This window comes from Entelurus aequoreus, linkage group LG08 (assembly GCF_033978785.1).
Source record: "Entelurus aequoreus isolate RoL-2023_Sb linkage group LG08, RoL_Eaeq_v1.1, whole genome shotgun sequence".
Lineage (NCBI taxonomy): Eukaryota > Metazoa > Chordata > Actinopteri > Syngnathiformes > Syngnathidae > Entelurus > Entelurus aequoreus.
Genome location: NC_084738.1, coordinates 68,183,595 through 68,191,663, shown reverse-complemented (window position 1 = coordinate 68,191,663; position 8,069 = coordinate 68,183,595). Strand labels below are relative to the sequence as shown.

At 41.1% G+C, this 8,069-nt stretch overlaps 1 protein-coding gene across 1 annotated transcript in view; it reads right to left on the bottom strand.

Annotated features, from left to right (window-relative positions):
• Positions 1-8,069, bottom strand: part of sardh (sarcosine dehydrogenase) — a 97,123-nt gene that overhangs the window by 51,671 nt on the left and 37,383 nt on the right. The window lies entirely within an intron of this gene.

Genomic DNA, 8,069 nt, shown 5'->3' with positions numbered 1-8,069 from the left:
ATAGTCTTATAACTTGGTATTTGACATGTTTTAGCTAAGTCTGCAGGCCTACGCTTCATAGTCCTACAACTTGGTATTTGACACATGTTTTAGCTAAGTCTGCAGGCCTACGCTTCATAGTCCTATAACTTGGTATTTGACACGTGTTTTAGCTAAGTCTGCAGGCCTACACTTCATAGTCTTATAACTTGGTATTTGACACATGTTTTAGCTAAGTCTGCAGGCCTACACTTCATAGTCCTATAACTTGGTATTTGACATGTTTTAGCTAAGTCTGCAGGCCTACGCTTCATAGTCCTATAACTTGGTATTTGACACATGTTTTAGCTAAGTCTGCAGGCCTACGCTTCATAGTCCTATAACTTGGTATTTGACACATGTTTTAGCTAAGTCTGTAGGCCTACGCTTCATAGTCCTATAACTTGGTATTTGACATGTTTTAGCTAAGTCTGCAGGCCTACGCTTCCTAGTCCTATAACTTGGTATTTGACATGTTTTAGCTACGTCTGCAGGCCTACACTTCATAGTCCTATAACTTGGTATTTGACACATGTTTTAGCTAAGTCTGCAGGCCTACGCTTCATAGTCCTATAACTTGGTATTTGACATGTTTTAGCTAAGTCTGCAGGCCTACGCTTCCTAGTCCTTTAACTTGGTATTTGACATGTTTTAGCTACGTCTGCAGGCCTACACTTCATAGTCCTATAACTTGGTATTTGACACATGTTTTAGCTAAGTCTGCAGGCCTACGCTTCATAGTCCTACAACTTGGTATTTGACACATGTTTTAGCTAAGTCTGCAGGCCTACGCTTCATAGTCCTATAACTTGGTATTTGACACGTGTTTTAGCTAAGTCTGCAGGCCTACGCTTCATAGTCCTATAACTTGGTATTTGACACATGTTTTAGCTAAGTCTGCAGGCCTACGCTTCATAGTCTTATAACTTGGTATTTGACATGTTTTAGCTAAGTCTGCAGGCCTACACTTCATAGTCCTATAACTTGGTATTTGACACATGTTTTAGCTAAGTCTGCAGGCCTACGCTTCATAGTCCTATAACTTGGTATTTGACACATGTTTTAGCTAAGTCTGCAGGCCTACGCTTCATAGTCCTATAACTTGGTATTTGACACATGTTTTAGCTAAGTCTGCAGGCCTACGCTTCATAGTCCTATAACTTGGTATTTGACACATGTTTTAGCTAAGTCTGCAGGCCTACACTTCATAGTCCTATAACTTGGTATTTGACACATGTTTTAGCTAAGTCTGTAGGCCTACGCTTCATAGTCCTATAACTTGGTATTTGACACATGTTTTAGCTAAGTCTGCAGGCCTACGCTTCATAGTCCTATAACTTGGTATTTGACACATGTTTTAGCTAAGTCTGCAGGCCTACGCTTCATAGTCCTATAACTTGGTATTTGACACATGTTTTAGCTAAGTCTGCAGGCCTACGCTTCATAGTCCTATAACTTGGTATTTGACACATGTTTTAGCTAAGTCTGCAGGCCTACGCTTCATAGTCCTATAACTTGGTATTTGACACATGTTTTAGCTAAGTCTGCAGGCCTACGCTTCATAGTCCTATAACTTGGTATTTGACATGTTTTAGCTAAGTCTGCAGGCCTACGCTTCATAGTCTTATAACTTGGTATTTGACATGTTTTAGCTAAGTCTGCATGCCTACGCTTCATAGTCCTATAACTTGGTATTTGACACATGTTTTAGCTAAGTCTGCAGGCCTACGCTTCATAGTCCTATAACTTGGTATTTGACATGTTTTAGCTAAGTCTGCAGGCCTACACTTCATAGTCCTATAACTTGGTATTTGACACATGTTTTAGCTAAGTCTGCAGGCCTACGCTTCATAGTCCTATAACTTGGTATTTGACACATGTTTTAGCTAAGTCTGCAGGCCTACGCTTCATAGTCCTATAACTTGGTATTTGACACATGTTTTAGCTAAGTCTGCATGCCTACGCTTCATAGTCCTATAACTTGGTATTTGACACATGTTTTAGCTAAGTCTGCAGGCCTACGCTTCATAGTCCTATAACTTGGTATTTGACACATGTTTTAGCTAAGTCTGCAGGCCTACGCTTCATAGTCCTATAACTTGGTATTTGACACATGTTTTAGCTAAGTCTGCAGGCCTACGCTTCATAGTCCTATAACTTGGTATTTGACACATGTTTTAGCTAAGTCTGCAGGCCTACGCTTCATAGTCCTATAACTTGGTATTTGACACATGTTTTAGCTAAGTCTGCAGGCCTACGCTTCATAGTCCTATAACTTGGTATTCGACATGTTTTAGCTAAGTCTGCAGGCCTACGCTTCATAGTCTTATAACTTGGTATTTGACATGTTTTAGCTAAGTCTGCATGCCTACGCTTCATAGTCCTATAACTTGGTATTTGACACATGTTTTAGCTAAGTCTGCAGGCCTACGCTTCATAGTCCTATAACTTGGTATTTGACATGTTTTAGCTAAGTCTGCAGGCCTACACTTCATAGTCCTATAACTTGGTATTTGACACATGTTTTAGCTAAGTCTGCAGGCCTACGCTTCATAGTCCTATAACTTGGTATTTGACACATGTTTTAGCTAAGTCTGCAGGCCTACGCTTCATAGTCATATTACTTGATACTTGACACATGCTAGCTGTTAGAATGCTAACTTTTCTCAGCTACTTTTGCATGCATATGCTTAATAGTCATACAACTTTTTATTTGACAGATGCTAACTCTTAAGCCATCTTTTTTTTTCTAATTTTCCATGCAAACACTTCATAGTCATATTACTCAGTACTTGACGCATTCTAGTTGTTGGCATGCTAACCGTAGCATTTAAGTTAGGCTCGCGCATTTCCGCATCCACACGCAATTTCTCCTGAAATGATATCCTAGTTTGTTTTTTGTGTCGTGTTCTCACCCGGAATTTGTTTCTTTTGTCTGGAAAATGTGTGGCGGGCCAATAAAAACTAAGCTGCGGGTTGCAAATGGTTGATTTAGGATAAAAATATATTTAACCTTTTTAAATTTGGGGGGCCCAACTTTTCCACTCAAATATTAACACTAAACTAGTAATAAAACTTATCCTACTTTTGATTGTAATTATATTTAATAAATATAGCGCCTAACTTTTTAGATATACATTAATTAATAAAATATAATAGAAACATTTAATAATATTTTTTGTATTCCATGTTTCTTAAACAAACTGTCAATAAAATTAAAGTGCACATGAAACTACAGATTCACCACTTTAGTCGTCATTTTTGCCCTTAAAGGCCTACTGAAACCCACTATTACCGACCACGCAGTCTGATAGTTTATATATCAATGATGAAATCTTAACATTATAACACATGCCAATACGGCCGGGTTAACTTATAAAGTGACATTTTAAATTTGCCGCTAAACTTCCGGTTCGAAACGCCTCTGAGGATGACGTATGCGCGTGACGTAGCCCGGGGAACACGGGTATGCCTTCCACATTGAAGCCAATACGAAAAAGCTCTGTTTTCATTTCATAATTCCACAGTATTCTGGACATCTGTGTTTGTGAATCTGTTGCAATCATGTTCATTGCATTATGGAGAAGGAAGCCGAGCAAGCAAAGAAGAAAGTTGTCGGTGCGAAATGGACGTATTTTTCGAACGTAGTCAGCAACAACAGTACACAGCCGGCGCTTCTTTGTTTACATTCCCGAAAGATGCAGTCAAGATGGAAGAACTCGGATAACAGAGACTCTAGCCAGGAGGACTTTTGACTTCGATACACAGACGCCTGTAGAGAACTGGGACAACACAGACTCTTACCAGGATTACTTTGATTTGGATGACAAAGACGCAGACGTGCTACTGTGAGTATGCAGCTTTGGCTTCTAAACATTTGATCGCTTGACCGTATGTGCGCAACTTTTTTTTGCGTATGTACGTAACTTTTTTTAAATATATAAGCTTTATGAACCTTGGGTTAGGTGAACGGTCTTTTGGGCTGAGTGATTGTGTGTGTTGATCAGGTGTTTGAATTGTATTGGCGTGTTCTATGGAGCTAGGAGCTAGCATAGGAGCTAGGAGCTAGCATAACAAACATGCAGGTGTTTTTATGCAGGATTAATTTGTGGCATATTAAATATAAGCCTGGTTGTGTTGTGGCTAATAGAGTATATATATGTCTTGTGTTTATTTACTGTTGTAGTCATTCCCAGCTGAATATCAGGTACCGTGAGTATGCAGCCTTGGCTGCTAAACATTAGATAGCTTGACCGTATGTGCGCGTCACGTACGTAACTTTTTAAAAATATATAAGCTTTATGAACCTTGGGTTAGGTGAACGGTCTTTTGGGCTGAGTGATTGTGTGTGTTGATCAGGTGTTTGAATTGTATTGGCGTGTTCTATGGAGCTAGGAGCTAGCATAGGAGCTAGGAGCTAGCATAACAAACACGCAGGTGTTTTTATGCAGGATTAATTTGTGGCATATTAAATATAAGCCTGGTTGTGTTGTGGCTAATAGAGTATATATATGTCTTGTGTTTATTTACTGTTGTAGTCATTCCCAGCTGAATATCAGGTCACCCCCGGCTCTCACAGCATCTTCCCTATCTGAATAGCTTCAACTCCCCACTAGTCCTTCACTTGCACTTTACTCATCCACAAATCTTTCATCCTCGCTTAAATTAATGGGGAAATCGTCGCTTTCTCGGTCCGAATCTCTCTCACTTCATGCGGCCATCATTGTAAACAATAGGGAACTTTGCGTATATGTTCAACTGACTACGTCACGCTACTTCCGGTAGGGGCAAGCCTTTTTTTTATCAGATACCAAAAGTTGCAATCTTTATCGTCGTTGTTCTATACTAAATCCTTTCAGCAAAAATATGGCAATATCGCGAAATGATCAAGTATGACACATAGAATAGATCTGCTATCCCCGTTTAAATAAAAAAAATTCATTTCAGTAGGCCTTTAAACTTGTCTATGATTTTAGCTTCTGTTTGTTTGATATTGTCATTACTGCCACCAGTGGTGGGAAAGTGTATTACAACTGAGTAACCCAACTACGGGTTATGTAACACTGACGCAGACTATGCTTTCAAATCAAAAACAGCGATAGTAAAGTTGTGTATCTAAAATAAGACGCCTGCTGGAGGTGACAGTCGCCCACAGCGTACCGGAGCTGCCAAACCTTCCCACACCTGGCTATATTTACCGTCTGCGCTGGCGAGCGTGAAGCAGAACCCTGTTCGGCCTCACATGGCCTCCCGAGAGCGTCTCGTTAGCTGCAAAACGGCTTTAAGTCGCCCTCGGAGACGTGGTCAGCAACTCGTTTAGCAACTAATGGAGGTGATTTTCCCCGGGCTGCAAATACAACACGGCGTCAGCAAGGTCTGGTTGCTAGGCGATTGGCCCTCGGCGCGTGATTAGGGCTCCACGAGGGTCCGTTTCACGGCGAGCGTGCGCTCAGGCTTCATCAGCGGCGGCAGGCTGGTTAGCAAGAAAGAAGAGTGCTATAAAGAGGATACTGCAAAATGCACTCTCACGTTTTGACACACCCTCTCATGTAAACAAGGTGTCCCTAAACTTTTGACTTGCTACAAGATTAATATTAGCTAGAACATTTTGATGGGCCTGCTATCTGTGCCCTGGACTTCTGGCCGTACTTATTAGATGGTGTCTGAAGCCGTCACATTTAGGTAAAACTGTACAAAACAAGCCACAGAGCTAGCCTAAAACAATAGCATGTTTACATAAAAACGCTATCACTTAGCATGTGTGCTAACGATAGCACGATAACAGTCAGCAGGTTTCATATACCAAGTTTTGACTCACAAGGTGTACGGCTGCAGAAGTAGAAAAAAAGTGTCAAATTAGATGAAAACGTTAGCAAGCTGAAGTGAGCTTTCTAGCATGCTATTGTTTGCATGCTAACAGGTAACAAATGTCACATACCAAGTTATATGTGTCTGGCGTAAACGGTTGCAAAACTAGCTCAAAAAGTTAGCATGCTAATGTTAGCTAGCTAACAGTTACCTTATGTCACATACCAAGTCATATGACTAAGGGGTATGGCTGGGGAATTACAGTAAAAAGTGTAAAATTAGCTAAAAAAGTTAACATTTTAATGTTAGCTTGCTAATGTTAACACATACCAAGTTATATGACTGTAGGTTAAACGGTTGCAAATTTAGCTCAAAAAGCTAGCATGTTAATGTTGGCATGCTAGCATGCTAACGTAAACATGCATACAGTTAGCATGTTTCAAATACCAAGTTATATGACAGTAAGGTGTATGGCTGCGGAATTAGACAAAAAAGCGTAAAATTAGGGGGGAAAAGTTAGCACTTTGATGTTAGCCTGCTAGCATGCTAACATAAACATGTATACAGTTAGCATGTTTCAAATACCAAGTTATATGACAGTAAGGTGTATGGCTGCGGAATTAGACAAAAAAGCGTAAAATTAGGGGGAAAAAGTTAGCACTTTGATGTTAGCCTGCTAGCATGCTAACGTAAACATGTATACAGTTAGCATGTTTGAAATACCAAGTTATATGACTGTAAAGTGTACGGCTGTGGAATTAGACAAAAAAGCGTAAAATTAGGGGGGAAAAGTTAGCACTTTGATGTTAGCCTGCTAGCATGCTAACATTAGCACGCTAACAGTTCAAATGTGTTACATTCCAAGTTATATGACTCTAAGGTGTATGGCTGCGGAATTAGACAAAAAAGTGTTGTATTAGCTGGAAACATTGTAAAGCTAATGTTAGCGTACCTGCATGCTAACGTTAAGAAGCTAGCACATGACTGGGTAAGAAGAAATACCAACCATTAGCATGTTTATGTTTACATGCTAACAAAAAAGTGCTAGCTTTTTGAACTCATTTTGCAACCGTTTACCCTAGAGTCATATAACTTACAGCTGGTAACTGTTAGTGTGCTAAAGTTAACATGGTAGCACGCTAACAATAAAGCGCTAACTTTTTTTTTCTAACTTTACTCTATTTTCTCTAATTCCGCAGCCATACACCTTACTGTAATATAACTTGCTATTTGAAACATGCTAACTGTATGCATGTTTACGTTAGCATGCTAGCATGTTAACATTAAAGTTCTAGCTTTTTTAGCTGACTTTGCAACTTGGTATTGTTAACAGCTAGCATGCTAACATTAAAGTGCTAACTTTTTTAGCTAGTTGTACTCTTTTTATCTCTAATTCTCCAGCCATAAACCTTAGAGTCATATAACTTGGTATGTGACACAAGCTAACTATTATCATGCTCACGTTAGCTTGCTAGCAAGCTGGACTATCTAACTACCATCCACACACTTATCTCCAGTTGGACTATCTAACTACCTTTTCCCTTCCTACAGGTGGGACAAGCCCCATTGACCCAGTTTTCCCTTCCTACAGGTGGGACAAGCCCCATTGACCCAGTTTTCCCTTCCTACAGGTGGGACAAGCCTCATTGACCCAGTTTTCCCTTCCTGCAGGTGGGACATGCCCCATTGACCCAGTTTTCCCTTCCTACAGGTGGGACATGCCCCATTGACCCAGTTTTCCCTTCCTACAGGTTGGACAAGCCTCATTGACCCTGTTTTCCCTTCCTGCAGGTGGGACAAGCCCCATTGACCCAGTTTTCCCTTCCTGCAGGTGGGACAAGCCCCATTGACCCAGTTTTCCCTTCCTACAGGTGGGACATGCCCCATTGACCCAGTTTTCCCTTCCTACAGGTGGGACATGCCCCATTGACCCAGTTTTCCCTTCCTACAGGTGGGACAAGCCTCATTGACCCAGTTTTCCCTTCCTGCAGGTGGGACAAGCCCCATTGATCCAGTTTTCCCTTCCTACAGGTGGGACAAGCCCCATTGACCCAGTTTTCCCTTCCTACAGGTGGGACAAGCCCCACTGACCCAGTTTTCCCTTCCTACAGGTGGGACAAGCCTCATTGACCCAGTTTTCCCTTCCTGCAGGTGGGACAAGCCCCATTGACCCAGTTTTCCCTTCCTACAGGTGGGACACGCCCCATTGACCCAGTTCCCCTTCCTACAGGTGGGACAAGCCC